Genomic DNA, 16,076 nt, shown 5'->3' with positions numbered 1-16,076 from the left:
CAAAAGGGCTCCGTGGACCCCAAATCAACTCGAGATGAGAGCTTAGTCCCTGGCTTCGACTCAAGAGGAATACCAACTTTCCACAAGCACCTCAAGAGTAGGCTTCTCTCAGCTAGAGGTATGTGAGAGGGACCCTGAGTCTGTGGCCTCAAGTGGAATGGACACCGAGATGCTCTGACTCGAAGTAAGGCCGGATATCCCTGCAGTGAATTGAATGCAGGCTCGTCTTGCATCTCCCAAGACGAAGGGATGTCTGAATCCCCTGTGGAGAAGACAGAGAAAGACCTAGTTCTCCGCGTCATCGCGACCGGAGGCCTCACATCCTTTGAAAACTCGAGAGGTCCGCAGAGGTCAATGCTTCCAAAGGAGACGATGCCTGACTCCTCTTGAAAATGGATAGGAGTCCCAGGATCCCTGTGGCACGTGGAAAGGGACCCTGGGTCTCACGCCTCACGTGGAGACGCGTCCCAATTGCCATGCCAAGACTCGAGGAGAATCCCGAGGTGTCCCTCGCACCTAGGCAGGAGTCCTGACGTCGCTGAATAAAGACGTGTCTGGAAGGGCCCTCCCCGTCATAACTCGAGAATATACCCCAGTTCTGGCCGCAACTCGAGAAAAACCATGAGACTTCCCCCTCGCCGCAAGATGAGGCCCGATTCCCCTGCACTGCGTGCAGAGCAATTCCGTGTTCCACATCAAACGTGAAAGGAGCCTTGTTTTCCTTGATGGCACTCCAGAGAAAACCCAAGATCACTGTCTCAAGTCTAGAGGGATCCTGAGGTCACTGGAGCAACACGAAAGGGCTCCGTGGAGCCCAAATCAACTCGAGATGAGAGCTTAGTCCCTGGCTTCGACTCAAGAGGAATACCAACTTTCCACAAGACCCACAAGTGGAGGCTTCTCTCAGCTACAGGTATGTGAGAGGGACCCTGAGTTTGTGGCCTCAAGTGGAATGGACACCGAGATGCTCTGACTCGAAGTAAGGCCGGATATCCCTGCAGTGAATTGAATGCCGGCTCGTTTTGCATCTCCCAAGACGAAGGGATGTCTGAATCCCCTGTGGAGACGACAGAGAAAGACCTAGTCCTCCGCCTCATCGAGACCGGAGGCCTCACATCCTTTGAAAACTCGAGAGGTCTGCGGAGATCAAAGCTTCCAAAAGAGACGATGCCTGACTCCTCTTGAAAATGGATAGGAGTCCCAGGATCCCTGTGGCACGTGGAAAGGGACCCTGGGTCTCCCGCCTCACGTGGCGACGCGTCCCAATTGCCATGCCAAGACTCAAGGAGAATCCCGAGGTGTCCCTCGCACCTAGGCAGGAGTCCTGACGTCGCTGAACAAACACGTGTCTGGAAGGACACTCCCCGTCCTAACTCGAGAATATACCCCAGGTTCCGGCCGCAACTCGAGAAAAACCAAGAGCCTTCCCCCTCGCCACGAGATGAGGCCCGATTCCCCTGCACTGCGTGCAGAGCAATTCCGAGTTCCACATCAAACGTGAAAGGAGCCTTGATTTCCTTGATGGCACTCCAGAGAAAACCCAAGATCACTGCCTCAAGTCTAGAGGGATCCTGAGGTCACTGGAGCAACACGAAAGGGCTCCGTGGACCCCAAATCAACTCGAGAAGAGAGCTTAGTCCCTGGCTTCGACTCAAGAGGAATACCAACTTTCCACAAGCACCTCAAGAGGAGGCTTCTCTCAGCTAGAGGTATGTGAGAGGGACCCTGAGTCTGTGGCCTCAAGTGGAATGGACACCGAGATGCTCTGACTCGAAGTCAGGCCGGATATCCCTGCAGTGAATTGAATGCAGGCTCGTCTTGCATCTCCCAAGACGAAGGGATGTCTGAATCCCCTGTGGAGAAGACAGAGAAAGACCTAGTTCTCCGCGTCATCGCGACCGGAGGCCTCACATCCTTTGAAAACTCGAGAGGTCCGCAGAGGTCAATGCTTCCAAAGGAGACGATGCCTGACTCCTCTTGAAAATGGATAGGAGTCCCAGGATCCCTGTGGCACGTGGAAAGGGACCCTGGGTCTCACGCCTCACGTGGAGATGCGTCCCAATTGCCATGCCAAGACTCGAGGAGAATCCCGAGGTGTCCCTCGCACCTAGGCAGGAGTCCTGACGTCGCTGAACAAAGACGTGTCTGGAAGGGCCCTCCCCGTCATAACTCGAGAATATACCCCAGTTCCGGCCGCAACTCGAGAAAAACCATGAGACTTCCCCCTCGCCGCGAGATGAGGCCCGATTCCCCTGCACTGCGTGCAGAGCAATTCCGTGTTCCACATCAAACGTGAAAGGAGCCTTGTTTTCCTTGATGGCACTCCAGAGAAAACCCAAGATCACTGTCTCAAGTCTAGAGGGATCCTGAGGTCACTGTAGCAACACGAAAGGGCTCCGTGGAGCCCAAATCAACTCGAGATGAGAGCTTAGTCCCTGGCTTCGACTCAAGAGGAATACCAACTTTCCACAAGACCCACAAGTGGAGGCTTCTCTCAGCTACAGGTATGTGAGAGGGACCCTGAGTTTGTGGCCTCAAGTGGAATGGACACCGAGATGCTCTGACTCGAAGTAAGGCCGGATATCCCTGCAGTGAATTGAATGCCGGCTCGTTTTGCATCTCCCAAGACGAAGGGATGTCTGAATCCCCTGTGGAGACGACAGAGAAAGACCTAGTCCTCCGCCTCATCGAGACCGGAGGCCTCACATCCTTTGAAAACTCGAGAGGTCTGCGGAGATCAAAGCTTCCAAAAGAGACGATGCCTGACTCCTCTTGAAAATGGATAGGAGTCCCAGGATCCCTGTGGCACGTGGAAAGGGACCCTGGGTCTCCCGCCTCACGTGGAGACGCGTCCAAATTGCCATGCCAAGACTCAAGGAGAATCCCGAGGTGTCCCTCGCACCTAGGCAGGAGTCCTGACGTCGCTGAACAAACACGTGTCTGGAAGGACACTCCCCGTCCTAACTCGAGAATATACCCCAGGTTCCGGCCGCAACTCGAGAAAAACCATGAGCCTTCCCGCTCGCCACGAGATGAGGCCCGATTCCCCTGCACTGCGTGCAGAGCAATTCCGAGTTCCACATCAAACGTGAAAGGAGCCTTGATTTCCTTGATGGCACTCCAGAGAAAACCCAAGATCACTGCCTCAAGTCTAGAGTGATCCTGATGTCACTGGAGCAACACGAAAGGGCTCCGTGGACCCCAAATCAACTCGAGATGAGAGCTTAGTGCCTGGCTTCGACTCAAGAGGAATACCAACTTTCCACAAGCACCTCAAGAGGAGGCTTCTCTCAGCTACAGGTATGTGAGAGGGCCCCTGAGTTTGTGGCCTCAAGTGGAATGGACACCGAGATGCTCTGACTCGAAGTAAGGCCGGATATCCCTGCAGTGAATTGAATGCAGGCTCGTCTTGCATCTCCCAAGACGATGGGATGTCTGAATCCCCTGTGGAGACCACAGAGAAAGACCTAGTCCTCCGCCTCATCGCGACCGGAGGCCTCACGTCCTTTGAAAACTCGAGAGGACCGCGGAGATCAATGCTTCCAAAGGAGACGATGCTTGACTCCTCTTGAAAATGGATAGGAGTCCCAGGATCCCTGTGGCACGTGGAAAGGGACCCTGGGTCTCCCGCCTCACGTGGAGATGCGTCCCAATTGCCATGCCAAGACTCGAGGAGAATCCCGAGGTGTCTCTCGCACCTAGGCAGGAGTCACGACATCGCTGAACAAACACGTGTCTGGAAGGGCCCTCCCCGTCGTAACTCGAGAATATACCCCAGGTTCCGGCCGCAACTCGAGAAAAACCATAAGACTTCCCCCTCGCCGCGAGATGAGGCCCGATTCTCCTGCACTGCGTGCAGAGCAATTCCGTGTTCCACATCAAACGTGAAAGGAGCCTTGATTTCATTGATGGTACTCCAGAGAAAATCCAAGATCACTGTCTCAAGTCTAGAGGGATCCTGAGGTCACTGGAGCAACACAAAAGGGCTCCGTGGACCCCAAATCAACGCGAGATGAGAGCTTAGTCCCTGGCTTCGAATCAAGAGGAATACCAACTTTCCACAAGCACCTCAAGAGGAGGCTTCTCTCAGCTACATGTATGTCAGAGGGACCCTGAGTTTGCGGCCTCAAGTGGAATGGACACCGAGATGCTCTGACTCAAAGTAAGGCCGGATATCCCTGCAGTGAATTGAATGCCGGCTCGTCTTGCATCTCCCAAGACGAAGGGATGTCTGAATCCCCTGTGGAGACGACAGAGAAAGACCTAGTCCTCCGCCTCATCGAGACCGGAGGCCTCACATCCTTTGAAAACTCGAGAGGTCTGCGGAGATCAAAGCTTCCAAAAGAGACGATGCCTGACTCCTCTTGAAAATGGATAGGAGTCCCAGGATCCCTTTCTACGTGGAAAGGGACACTGGGTCTCCCGCCTCACGTGGAGACGCGTCCCATTTGAAATGCCAAGACTCGAGGAGAATCTCGAGGTGTCCCTCTCACCTAGGCAGGAGTCCTGACGTCGATGAACAAACACGTGTCTGGAAGGGCCCTCCCCGTCGTAACTCGAGAATATACCCCAGGTTCCGGCCGCAACTCGAGAAAAACCATGAGACTTCCCCCTCGTCGCGAGATGAGGCCCGATTCCCCTGCGCTGCGTGCAGAGCAATTCCGTGTTCCACATCAAATTTGAAAGGAGCCTTGATTTCCTTGATGGCCCTCCAGAGAAAACCCAAAGTCACTTTCTCAAGTCTAGAGGGATCCTGAGGTCACTGTAGCAACACAAAAGGGCTCCGTGGACCCCAAATCAACTCGAGATGAGAGCTTAGTCCCTGGCTTCGACTCAAGAGGAATAACAACTTTCAACAAGCACCTCAAGAGGAGGCTTCTCTCAGCTAGAGGTATGTGAGAGGGACCCTGAGTCTGTGGCCTCAAGTGGAATGGACACCGAGATGCTCTGACTCGAAGTCAGGCCGGATATCCCTGCAGTGAATTGAATGCAGGCTCGTCTTGCATCTCCCAAGACGAAGGGATGTCTGAATCCCCTGTGGAGAAGACAGAGAAAGACCTAGTTCTCCGCGTCATCGCGACCGGAGGCCTCACATCCTTTGAAAACTCGAGAGGTCCGCAGAGGTCAATGCTTCCAAAGGAGACGATGCCTGACTCCTCTTGAAAATGGATAGGAGTCCCAGGATCCCTGTGGCACGTGGAAAGGGACCCTGGGTCTCACGCCTCACGTGGAGACGCGTCCCAATTGCCATGCCAAGACTCGAGGAGAATCCCGAGGTGTCCCTCGCACCTAGGCAGGAGTCCTGACGTCGCTGAACAAAGACGTGTCTGGAAGGGCCCTCCCCGTCATAACTCGAGAATATACCCCAGTTCCGGCCGCAACTCGAGAAAAACCATGAGACTTCCCCCTCGCCGCGAGATGAGGCCCGATTCCCCTGCACTGCGTGCAGAGCAATTCCGTGTTCCACATCAAACGTGAAAGGAGCCTTGTTTTCCTTGATGGCACTCCAGAGAAAACCCAAGATCACTGTCTCAAGTCTAGAGGGATCCTGAGGTCACTGGAGCAACACGAAAGGGCTCCGTGGACCCCAAATCAACTCGAGATGAGAGCTTAGTCCCTGGCTTCGACTCAAGAGGAATACCAACTTTCCACAAGACCCACAAGTGGAGGCTTCTCTCAGCTACAGGTATGTGAGAGGGACCCTGAGTTTGTGGCCTCAAGTGGAATGGACACCGAGATGCTCTGACTCGAAGTAAGGCCGGATATCCCTGCAGTGAATTGAATGCCGGCTCGTTTTGCATCTCCCAAGACGAAGGGATGTCTGAATCCCCTGTGGAGACGACAGAGAAAGACCTAGTCCTCCGCCTCATCGAGACCGGAGGCCTCACATCCTTTGAAAACTCGAGAGGTCTGCGGAGATCAAAGCTTCCAAAGGAGACGATGCCTGACTCCTCTTGAAAATGGATAGGAGTCCCAGGATCCCTGTGGCACGTGGAAAGGGACCCTGGGTCTCCCGCCTCACGTGGAGACGCGTCCCAATTGCCATGCCAAGACTCAAGGAGAATCCCGAGGTGTCCCTCGCACCTAGGCAGGAGTCCTGACGTCGCTGAACAAACACGTGTCTGGAAGGACACTCCCCGGCCTAACTCGAGAATATACCCCAGGTTCTGGCCGCAACTCGAGAAAAACCAAGAGCCTTCCCCCTCGCCACGAGATGAGGCCCGATTCCCCTGCACTGCGTGCAGAGCAATTCCGAGTTCCACATCAAACGTGAAAGGAGCCTTGATTTCCGTGATGGCACTCCAGAGAAAACCCAAGATCACTGTCTCAAGTCTAGAGGGATCCTGAGGTCACTGGAGCAACACGAAAGGGCTCCGTGGAGCCCAAATCAACTCGAGATGAGAGCTTAGTCCCTGGCTTCGACTCAAGAGGAATACCAGCTTTCCACAAGACCCACAAGTGGAGGCTTCTCTCAGCTACAGGTATGTGAGAGGGACCCTGAGTTTGTGGCCTCAAGTGGAATGGACACCGAGATGCTCTGACTCGAAGTAAGCCCGGATATGCCTGCAGTGAATTGAATGCAGGCTCGTCTTGCATCTCCCAAGAGGAAGGGATGTCTGAATCCCGTGTGGAGACGACAGAGAAAGACCTAGTTCTCCGCCTCATCGCGACCGGAGGCCTCACATCCTTTGAAAACTCGAGAGGTCCGCGGAGGTCAATGCTTGCAAAGGAGACGATGCCTGACTCCTCTTGAAAATGGATAGGAGTCCCAGGATCCCTGTGGCACGTGGAAAGGGATCCTGGGTCTCCCGTCTCACGTGGAGACGCGTCCCAATTGCCATGCCAAGACTCGAGGAGAATCCCGAGTTGTCCCTCGCACCTAGGCAGGTGTCCTGACGTCGCTGAACAAACACGTGTCTGGAAGGGCCCTCCCGATCGTAACTCGAGAATATACCCCAGGTTGCAGCTGCAACTCGAGAAAAACCATGAGACTTCCCCCTCGCCCCGAGATGAGGCCCGATTCCCCTGCACTGCGTGCAGAGCAATTCCGTGTTACACATCAAACGTGAAAGGAGCCTTGTTTTCCTTGATGGCACTCCAGAGAAATCCCAAGATCACTGTCTCAAGTCTAGAGGGATCCTGAGGTCACTGGAGCAACATGAAAGGGCTCTGTGGACCCCAAATCAACTCGAGATGAGAGCTTAGTCGTTGGCTTCGACTCAAGAGGAATACCAACTTTCCACAAGCACCTCAAGAGGAGGCTTCTCTCAGCTACAGGTATGTGAGAGGGACACGGAGTTTGTGGCCTCAAGTGGAATGGACACCGAGATGCTCTGACTCGAAGTAAGGCCGGATATCCCTGCAGTGAATTGAATGCAGGCTCGTCTTGCATCTCCCAAGACGAAGGGATGTCTGAATCCCCTGTGGAGACGACAGAGAAAGACATAGTTCTCCGCCTCATCGCGACCGGAGGCCTCACATCCTTTGAAAACTCGAGAGGTCTGCGGAGATCAATGCTTCCAAAGGAGACGATGCCTGACTCCTCTTGAAAATGGATAGGAGTCCCAGGATCCCTTTCTATGTGGAAAGGGACACTGGGTCTCCCGCCTAACGTGGAGACGCGTCCCATTTGAAATGCCAAGACTCGAGGAGAATCTCGAGGTGTCCCTCTCACCTAGGCAGGAGTCCTGACGTCGCTGAACAAACACATGTCTGGAAGGGCCCTCCCCGTCGTAACTCGAGAATATACCCCAGGTTCCGGCCGCAACTCGAGAAAAACCATGAGACTTCCCCCTCGCCGCGAGATGAGGCCCGATTCCCCTGCGCTGCGTGCAGAGCAATTCCGTGTTCCACATCAAATTTGAAAGGAGCCTTGATTTCCTTGATGGCCCTCCAGAGAAAACCCAAAGTCACTTTCTCAAGTCTAGAGGGATCCTGAGGTCACTGTAGCAACACAAAAGGGCTCCGTGGACCCCAAATCAACTCGAGATGAGAGCTTAGTCCCTGGCTTCAACTCAAGAGGAATACCAACTTTCCACAAGCACCTCAAGAGGAGGCTTCTCTCAGCTAGAGGTATGTGAGAGGGACCCTGAGTCTGTGGCTTCAAGTGGAATGGACACCGAGATGCTCTGACTCGAAGTCAGGCCGGATATCCCTGCAGTGAATTGAATGCAGGCTCGTCTTGCATCTCCCAAGACGAAGGGATGTCTGAATCCCCTGTGGAGAAGACAGAGAAAGACCTAGTTCTCCGCGTCATCGCGACCGGAGGCCTCACATCCTTTGAAAACTCGAGAGGTCCGCAGAGGTCAATGCTTGCAAAGGAGACGATGCCTGACTCCTCTTGAAAATGGATAGGAGTCCCAGGATCCCTGTGGCACGTGGAAAGGGACCCTGGGTCTCACGCCTCACGTGGAGACGCATCCCAATTGCCATGCCAAGACTCGAGGAGAATCCCGAGGTGTCCCTCGCACCTAGGCAGGAGTCCTGACGTCGCTGAACAAAGACGTGTCTGGAAGGGCCCTCCCCGTCATAACTCGAGAATATACCCCAGTTCCGGCCGCAACTCGAGAAAAACCATGAGACTTCCCCCTCGCCGCGAGATGAGGCCCGATTCCCCTGCACTGCGTGCAGAGCAATTCCGTGTTCCACATCAAACGTGAAAGGAGCCTTGTTTTCCTTGATGGCACTCCAGAGAAAACCCAAGATCACTGTCTCAAGTCTAGAGGGATCCTGAGGTCACTGGAGCAACACGAAAGGGCTCCGTGGAGCCCAAATCAACTCGAGATGAGAGCTTAGTCCCTGGCTTCGACTCAAGAGGAATACCAACTTTCCACAAGACCCACAAGTGGAGGCTTCTCTCAGCTACAGGTATGTGAGAGGGACCCTGAGTTTGTGGCCTCAAGTGGAATGGACACCGAGATGCTCTGACTCGAAGTAAGGCTGGATATCCCAGCAGTGAATTGAATGCCGGCTCGTTTTGCATCTCCCAAGACGAAGGGATGTCTGAATCCCCTGTGGAGACGACAGAGAAAGACCTAGTCCTCCGCCTCATCGAGACCGGAGGCCTCACATCCTTTGAAAACTCGAGAGGTCTGCGGAGATCAAAGCTTCCAAAGGAGACGATGCCTGACTCCTCTTGAAAATGGATAGGAGTCCCAGGATCCCTGTGGCACGTGGAAAGGGACCCTGGGTCTCCCGCCTCACGTGGAGACGCGTCCCAATTACCATGCCAAGACTCAAGGAGAATCCCGAGGTGTCCCTCGCACCTAGGCAGGAGTCCTGACGTCGCTGAACAAACACGTGTCTGGAAGGACACTCCCCGGCCTAACTCGAGAATATACCCCAGGTTCTGGCCGCAACTCGAGAAAAACCAAGAGCCTTCCCCCTCGCCACGAGATGAGGCCCGATTCCCCTGCACTGCGTGCAGAGCAATTCCGAGTTCCACATCAAACGTGAAAGGAGCCTTGATTTCCGTGATGGCACTCCAGAGAAAACCCAAGATCACTGTCTCAAGTCTAGAGGGATCCTGAGGTCACTGGAGCAACACGAAAGGGCTCCGTGGAGCCCAAATAAACTCGAGATGAGAGCTTAGTCCCTGGCTTCGACTCAAGAGGAATACCAGCTTTCCACAAGACCCACAAGTGGAGGCTTCTCTCAGCTACAGGTATGTGAGAGGGACCCTGAGTTTGTGGCCTCAAGTGGAATGGACACCGAGATGCTCTGACTCGAAGTAAGCCCGGATATGCCTGCAGTGAATTGAATGCAGGCTCGTCTTGCATCTCCCAAGACGAAGGGATGTCTGAATCCCGTGTGGAGACGACAGAGAAAGACCTAGTTCTCCACCTCATCGCGACCGGAGGCCTCACATCCTTTGAAAACTCGAGAGGTCCGCAGAGGTCAATGCTTGCAAAGGAGATGATGCCTGACTCCTCTTGAAAATGGATAGGAGTCCCAGGATCCCTGTGGCACGTGGAAAGGGACCCTGGGTCTCCAGCCTCACGTGGAGAGGAGTCCAAATTGCCATGCCAAGACTCGAGGAGAATCCCGAGATGTCCCTCGCACCTAGGCAGGAGTCCTGAGGTCGCTGAACAAACACGTGTCTGGAAGGGCCCTCCCCGTCCTAACTTGAGAATATACCCCAGGTTCCGGCCGCAACTCGAGAAAAACCATGAGACTTCCCCCTCGCCGCGAGATGAGGAGCGATTTCCCTGCACTGCGTGCAGAGCAATTTCGTATTCCACATCAAACTTGAAAGGAGCCTTTATTTCCTTGATGGCACTCCAGAGAAAACCCAAGATCACTGTCTCAAGTCTAGAGGGATCCTGATGTCACTGGAGCAACACGAAAGGGCTCCGTGGACCCCAAATCAACTCGAGATGATATCTTAGTCCCTGGCTTCGACTCAAGAGGAATACCAACTTTCCACAAGCACCTCAAGAGGAGGCTTCTCTCAGCTACAGGTATGTGAGAGGGACCCTGAGTTTGTGGCCTCAAGTGGAATGGACACCGAGATGCTCTGACTCGATAAGGCCGGATATCCCTGCAGTGAATTGAATGCAGGCTCGTCTTGCATCTCCCAAGACGAATGGATGTGTGAATCCCCTGTGGAGACCACAGAGAAAGACCTAGTCCTCCGCCTCATCGCGACCGGAGGCCTCACGTCCTTTGAAAACTCGAGAGGACCGCGGAGATCAATGCTTCCAAAGGAGACGATGCTTGACTCCTCTTGATAATGGATAGGAGTCCCAGGATCCCTGTGGCACGTGGAAAGGGACCCTGGGTCTCCCGCCTCACGTGGAGACGCGTCCCAATTGCCATGCCAAGACTCGAGGAGAATCCCGAGGTGTCTCTCGCACCTAGGCAGGAGTCATGACATCGCTGAACAAACACGTGTCTGGAAGGGCCCTCCCCTTCGTAACTCGAGAATATACCCCAGGTTCCGGCCGCAACTCGAGAAAAATCATGAGACTTCCTCCTCGCCCCGAGATGAGGCCCGATTCCCCTGCACTGCGTGCAGAGCAATTCCGTGTTCCACATCAAACGTGAAAGGAGCCTTGATTTCCTTGATGGCACTCCAGAGAAAACCCAAGTTCACTGTCTCAAGTCTAGAGGGATCCTGAGGTCACTGGAGCAACACGAAAGGGCTCCGTGGACCCCAAATCAACTCGAGATGAGAGCTTAGTCCGTGGCTTCGACTCAAGAGGAATACCAACTTTCCACAATCACCTCAAGAGGAGGCTTCTCTCAGCTACAGGTATGTGAGAGTGCCCCTGAGTTTGTGGCCTCAAGTGGAATGGACACCGAGATGCTCTGACTCGAAGTAAGGCCGGATATCCCTGCAGTGAATTGAATGCAGGCTCGTCTTGCATCTCCCAAGACGAAGGGATGTCTGAATCATCTGTGGAGACCACAGAGAAAGACCTAGTCCTCCGCCTCATCGCGACCGGAGGCCTCACGTCCTTTGAAAACTCGAGAGGTCCGCGGAGATCAATGCTTCCAAAGGAGACGATGCTTGACTCCTCTTGAAAATGGATAGGAGTCCCAGGATCCCTGTGGCACGTGGAAAGGGACCCTGGGTCTCCCGCCTCACGTGGAGTCGCGTCCCAATTGCCATGCAAGACTCGAGGAGAATCCCGAGGTGTCCCTCGCACCTAGGCAGGAGTCATGACATCACTGAACAAACACGTGTCTGGAAGGGCCCTCCCCGTCGTAACTCGAGCATATACCCCTGGTTCCGGCCGCAACTCGAGAAAAACCATGAGACTTCCCCCTCGCCGCGAGATGAGGCCCGATTTCCCTGCACTGCGTGCAGAGCAATTCTGTATTCCACATCAAACGTGAAAGGAGCCTTGATTTCCGTGATGGCACTCCAGAGAAAACCCAAGATCACTGTCTCAAGTCTAGAGGGATCCTGAGGTCACTGGAGCAACACGAAAGGGCTCCGTGGAGCCCAAATCAACTCGAGATGAGAGCTTAGTCCCTGGCTTCGACTCAAGAGGAATACCAAATTTCCACAAGACCCACAAGTGGAGGCTTCTCTCAGCTACAGGTATGTGAGAGGGACCCTGAGTTTGTGGCCTCAAGTGGAATGGACACCGAGATGCTCTGACTCGAAGTAAGCCCGGATATGCCTGCAGTGAATTGAATGCAGGCTCGTCTTGCATCTCCCAAGAGGAAGGGATGTCTGAATCCCGTGTGGAGACGACAGAGAAAGACCTAGTTCTCCGCCTCATCGCGACCGGAGGCCTCACATCCTTTGAAAACTCGAGAGGTCCGCGGAGGTCAATGCTTGCAAAGGAGACGATGCCTGACTCCTCTTGAAAATGGATAGGAGTCCCAGGATCCCTGTGGCACGTGGAAAGGGATCCTGGGTCTCCCGTCTCACGTGGAGACGCGTCCCAATTGCCATGCCAAGACTCGAGGAGAATCCCGAGTTGTCCCTCGCACCTAGGCAGGTGTCCTGACGTCGCTGAACAAACACGTGTCTGGAAGGGCCCTCCCGATCGTAACTCGAGAATATACCCCAGGTTGCAGCTGCAACTCGAGAAAAACCATGAGACTTCCCCCTCGCCCCGAGATGAGGCCCGATTCCCCTGCACTGCGTGCAGAGCAATTCCGTGTTACACATCAAACGTGAAAGGAGCCTTGTTTTCCTTGATGGCACTCCAGAGAAATCCCAAGATCACTGTCTCAAGTCTAGAGGGATCCTGAGGTCACTGGAGCAACATGAAAGGGCTCTGTGGACCCCAAATCAACTCGAGATGAGAGCTTAGTCGTTGGCTTCGACTCAAGAGGAATACCAACTTTCCACAAGCACCTCAAGAGGAGGCTTCTCTCAGCTACAGGTATGTGAGAGGGACACGGAGTTTGTGGCCTCAAGTGGAATGGACACCGAGATGCTCTGACTCGAAGTAAGGCCGGATATCCCTGCAGTGAATTGAATGCAGGCTCGTCTTGCATCTCCCAAGACGAAGGGATGTCTGAATCCCCTGTGGAGACGACAGAGAAAGACATAGTTCTCCGCCTCATCGCGACCGGAGGCCTCACATCCTTTGAAAACTCGAGAGGTCTGCGGAGATCAATGCTTCCAAAGGAGACGATGCCTGACTCCTCTTGAAAATGGATAGGAGTCCCAGGATCCCTTTCTATGTGGAAAGGGACACTGGGTCTCCCGCCTAACGTGGAGACGCGTCCCATTTGAAATGCCAAGACTCGAGGAGAATCTCGAGGTGTCCCTCTCACCTAGGCAGGAGTCCTGACGTCGCTGAACAAACACATGTCTGGAAGGGCCCTCCCCGTCGTAACTCGAGAATATACCCCAGGTTCCGGCCGCAACTCGAGAAAAACCATGAGACTTCCCCCTCGCCGCGAGATGAGGCCCGATTCCCCTGCGCTGCGTGCAGAGCAATTCCGTGTTCCACATCAAATTTGAAAGGAGCCTTGATTTCCTTGATGGCCCTCCAGAGAAAACCCAAAGTCACTTTCTCAAGTCTAGAGGGATCCTGAGGTCACTGTAGCAACACAAAAGGGCTCCGTGGACCCCAAATCAACTCGAGATGAGAGCTTAGTCCCTGGCTTCAACTCAAGAGGAATACCAACTTTCCACAAGCACCTCAAGAGGAGGCTTCTCTCAGCTAGAGGTATGTGAGAGGGACCCTGAGTCTGTGGCTTCAAGTGGAATGGACACCGAGATGCTCTGACTCGAAGTCAGGCCGGATATCCCTGCAGTGAATTGAATGCAGGCTCGTCTTGCATCTCCCAAGACGAAGGGATGTCTGAATCCCCTGTGGAGAAGACAGAGAAAGACCTAGTTCTCCGCGTCATCGCGACCGGAGGCCTCACATCCTTTGAAAACTCGAGAGGTCCGCAGAGGTCAATGCTTGCAAAGGAGACGATGCCTGACTCCTCTTGAAAATGGATAGGAGTCCCAGGATCCCTGTGGCACGTGGAAAGGGACCCTGGGTCTCACGCCTCACGTGGAGACGCATCCCAATTGCCATGCCAAGACTCGAGGAGAATCCCGAGTTGTCCCTCGCACCTAGGCAGGAGTCCTGACGTCGCTGAACAAAGACGTGTCTGGAAGGGCCCTCCCCGTCATAACTCGAGAATATACCCCAGTTCCGGCCGCAACTCGAGAAAAACCATGAGACTTCCCCCTCGCCGCGAGATGAGGCCCGATTCCCCTGCACTGCGTGCAGAGCAATTCCGTGTTCCACATCAAACGTGAAAGGAGCCTTGTTTTCCTTGATGGCACTCCAGAGAAAACCCAAGATCACTGTCTCAAGTCTAGAGGGATCCTGAGGTCACTGGAGCAACACGAAAGGGCTCCGTGGAGCCCAAATCAACTCGAGATGAGAGCTTAGTCCCTGGCTTCGACTCAAGAGGAATACCAACTTTCCACAAGACCCACAAGTGGAGGCTTCTCTCAGCTACAGGTATGTGAGAGGGACCCTGAGTTTGTGGCCTCAAGTGGAATGGACACCGAGATGCTCTGACTCGAAGTAAGGCTGGATATCCCAGCAGTGAATTGAATGCCGGCTCGTTTTGCATCTCCCAAGACGAAGGGATGTCTGAATCCCCTGTGGAGACGACAGAGAAAGACCTAGTCCTCCGCCTCATCGAGACCGGAGGCCTCACATCCTTTGAAAACACGAGAGGTCTGCGGAGATCAAAGCTTCCAAAGGAGACGATGCCTGACTCCTCTTGAAAATGGATAGGAGTCCCAGGATCCCTGTGGCACGTGGAAAGGGACCCTGGGTCTCCCGCCTCACGTGGAGACGCGTCCCAATTACCATGCCAAGACTCAAGGAGAATCCCGAGGTGTCCCTCGCACCTAGGCAGGAGTCCTGACGTCGCTGAACAAACACGTGTCTGGAAGGACACTCCCCGGCCTAACTCGAGAATATACCCCAGGTTCTGGCCGCAACTCGAGAAAAACCAAGAGCCTTCCCCCTCGCCACGAGATGAGGCCCGATTCCCCTGCACTGCGTGCAGAGCAATTCCGAGTTCCACATCAAACGTGAAAGGAGCCTTGATTTCCGTGATGGCACTCCAGAGAAAACCCAAGATCACTGTCTCAAGTCTAGAGGGATCCTGAGGTCACTGGAGCAACACGAAAGGGCTCCGTGGAGCCCAAATAAACTCGAGATGAGAGCTTAGTCCCTGGCTTCGACTCAAGAGGAATACCAGCTTTCCACAAGACCCACAAGTGGAGGCTTCTCTCAGCTACAGGTATGTGAGAGGGACCCTGAGTTTGTGGCCTCAAGTGGAATGGACACCGAGATGCTCTGACTCGAAGTAAGCCCGGATATGCCTGCAGTGAATTGAATGCAGGCTCGTCTTGCATCTCCCAAGACGAAGGGATGTCTGAATCCCGTGTGGAGACGACAGAGAAAGACCTAGTTCTCCACCTCATCGCGACCGGAGGCCTCACATCCTTTGAAAACTCGAGAGGTCCGCGGAGGTCAATGCTTGCAAAGGAGATGATGCCTGACTCCTCTTGAAAATGGATAGGAGTCCCAGGATCCCTGTGGCACGTGGAAAGGGACCCTGGGTCTCCAGCCTCACGTGGAGAGGAGTCCAAATTGCCATGCCAAGACTCGAGGAGAATCCCGAGATGTCCCTCGCACCTAGGCAGGAGTCCTGAGGTCGCTGAACAAACACGTGTCTGGAAGGGCCCTCCCCGTCCTAACTTGAGAATATACCCCAGGTTCCGGCCGCAACTCGAGAAAAACCATGAGACTTCCCCCTCGCCGCGAGATGAGGAGCGATTTCCCTGCACTGCGTGCAGAGCAATTCCGTATTCCACATCAAACTTGAAAGGAGCCTTTATTTCCTTGATGGCACTCCAGAGAAAACCCAAGATCACTGTCTCAAGTCTAGAGGGATCCTGATGTCACTGGAGCAACACGAAAGGGCTCCGTGGACCCCAAATCAACTCGAGATGATATCTTAGTCCCTGGCTTCGACTCAAGAGGAATACCAACTTTCCACAAGCACCTCAAGAGGAGGCTTCTCTCAGCTACAGGTATGTGAGAGGGACCCTGAGTTTGTGGCCTCAAGTGGAATGGACACCG

Source organism: Dama dama, chromosome 9 (assembly GCF_033118175.1).
Source record: "Dama dama isolate Ldn47 chromosome 9, ASM3311817v1, whole genome shotgun sequence".
NCBI lineage: Eukaryota > Metazoa > Chordata > Mammalia > Artiodactyla > Cervidae > Dama > Dama dama.
Note: the sequence above shows the minus strand (reverse complement) of the source record.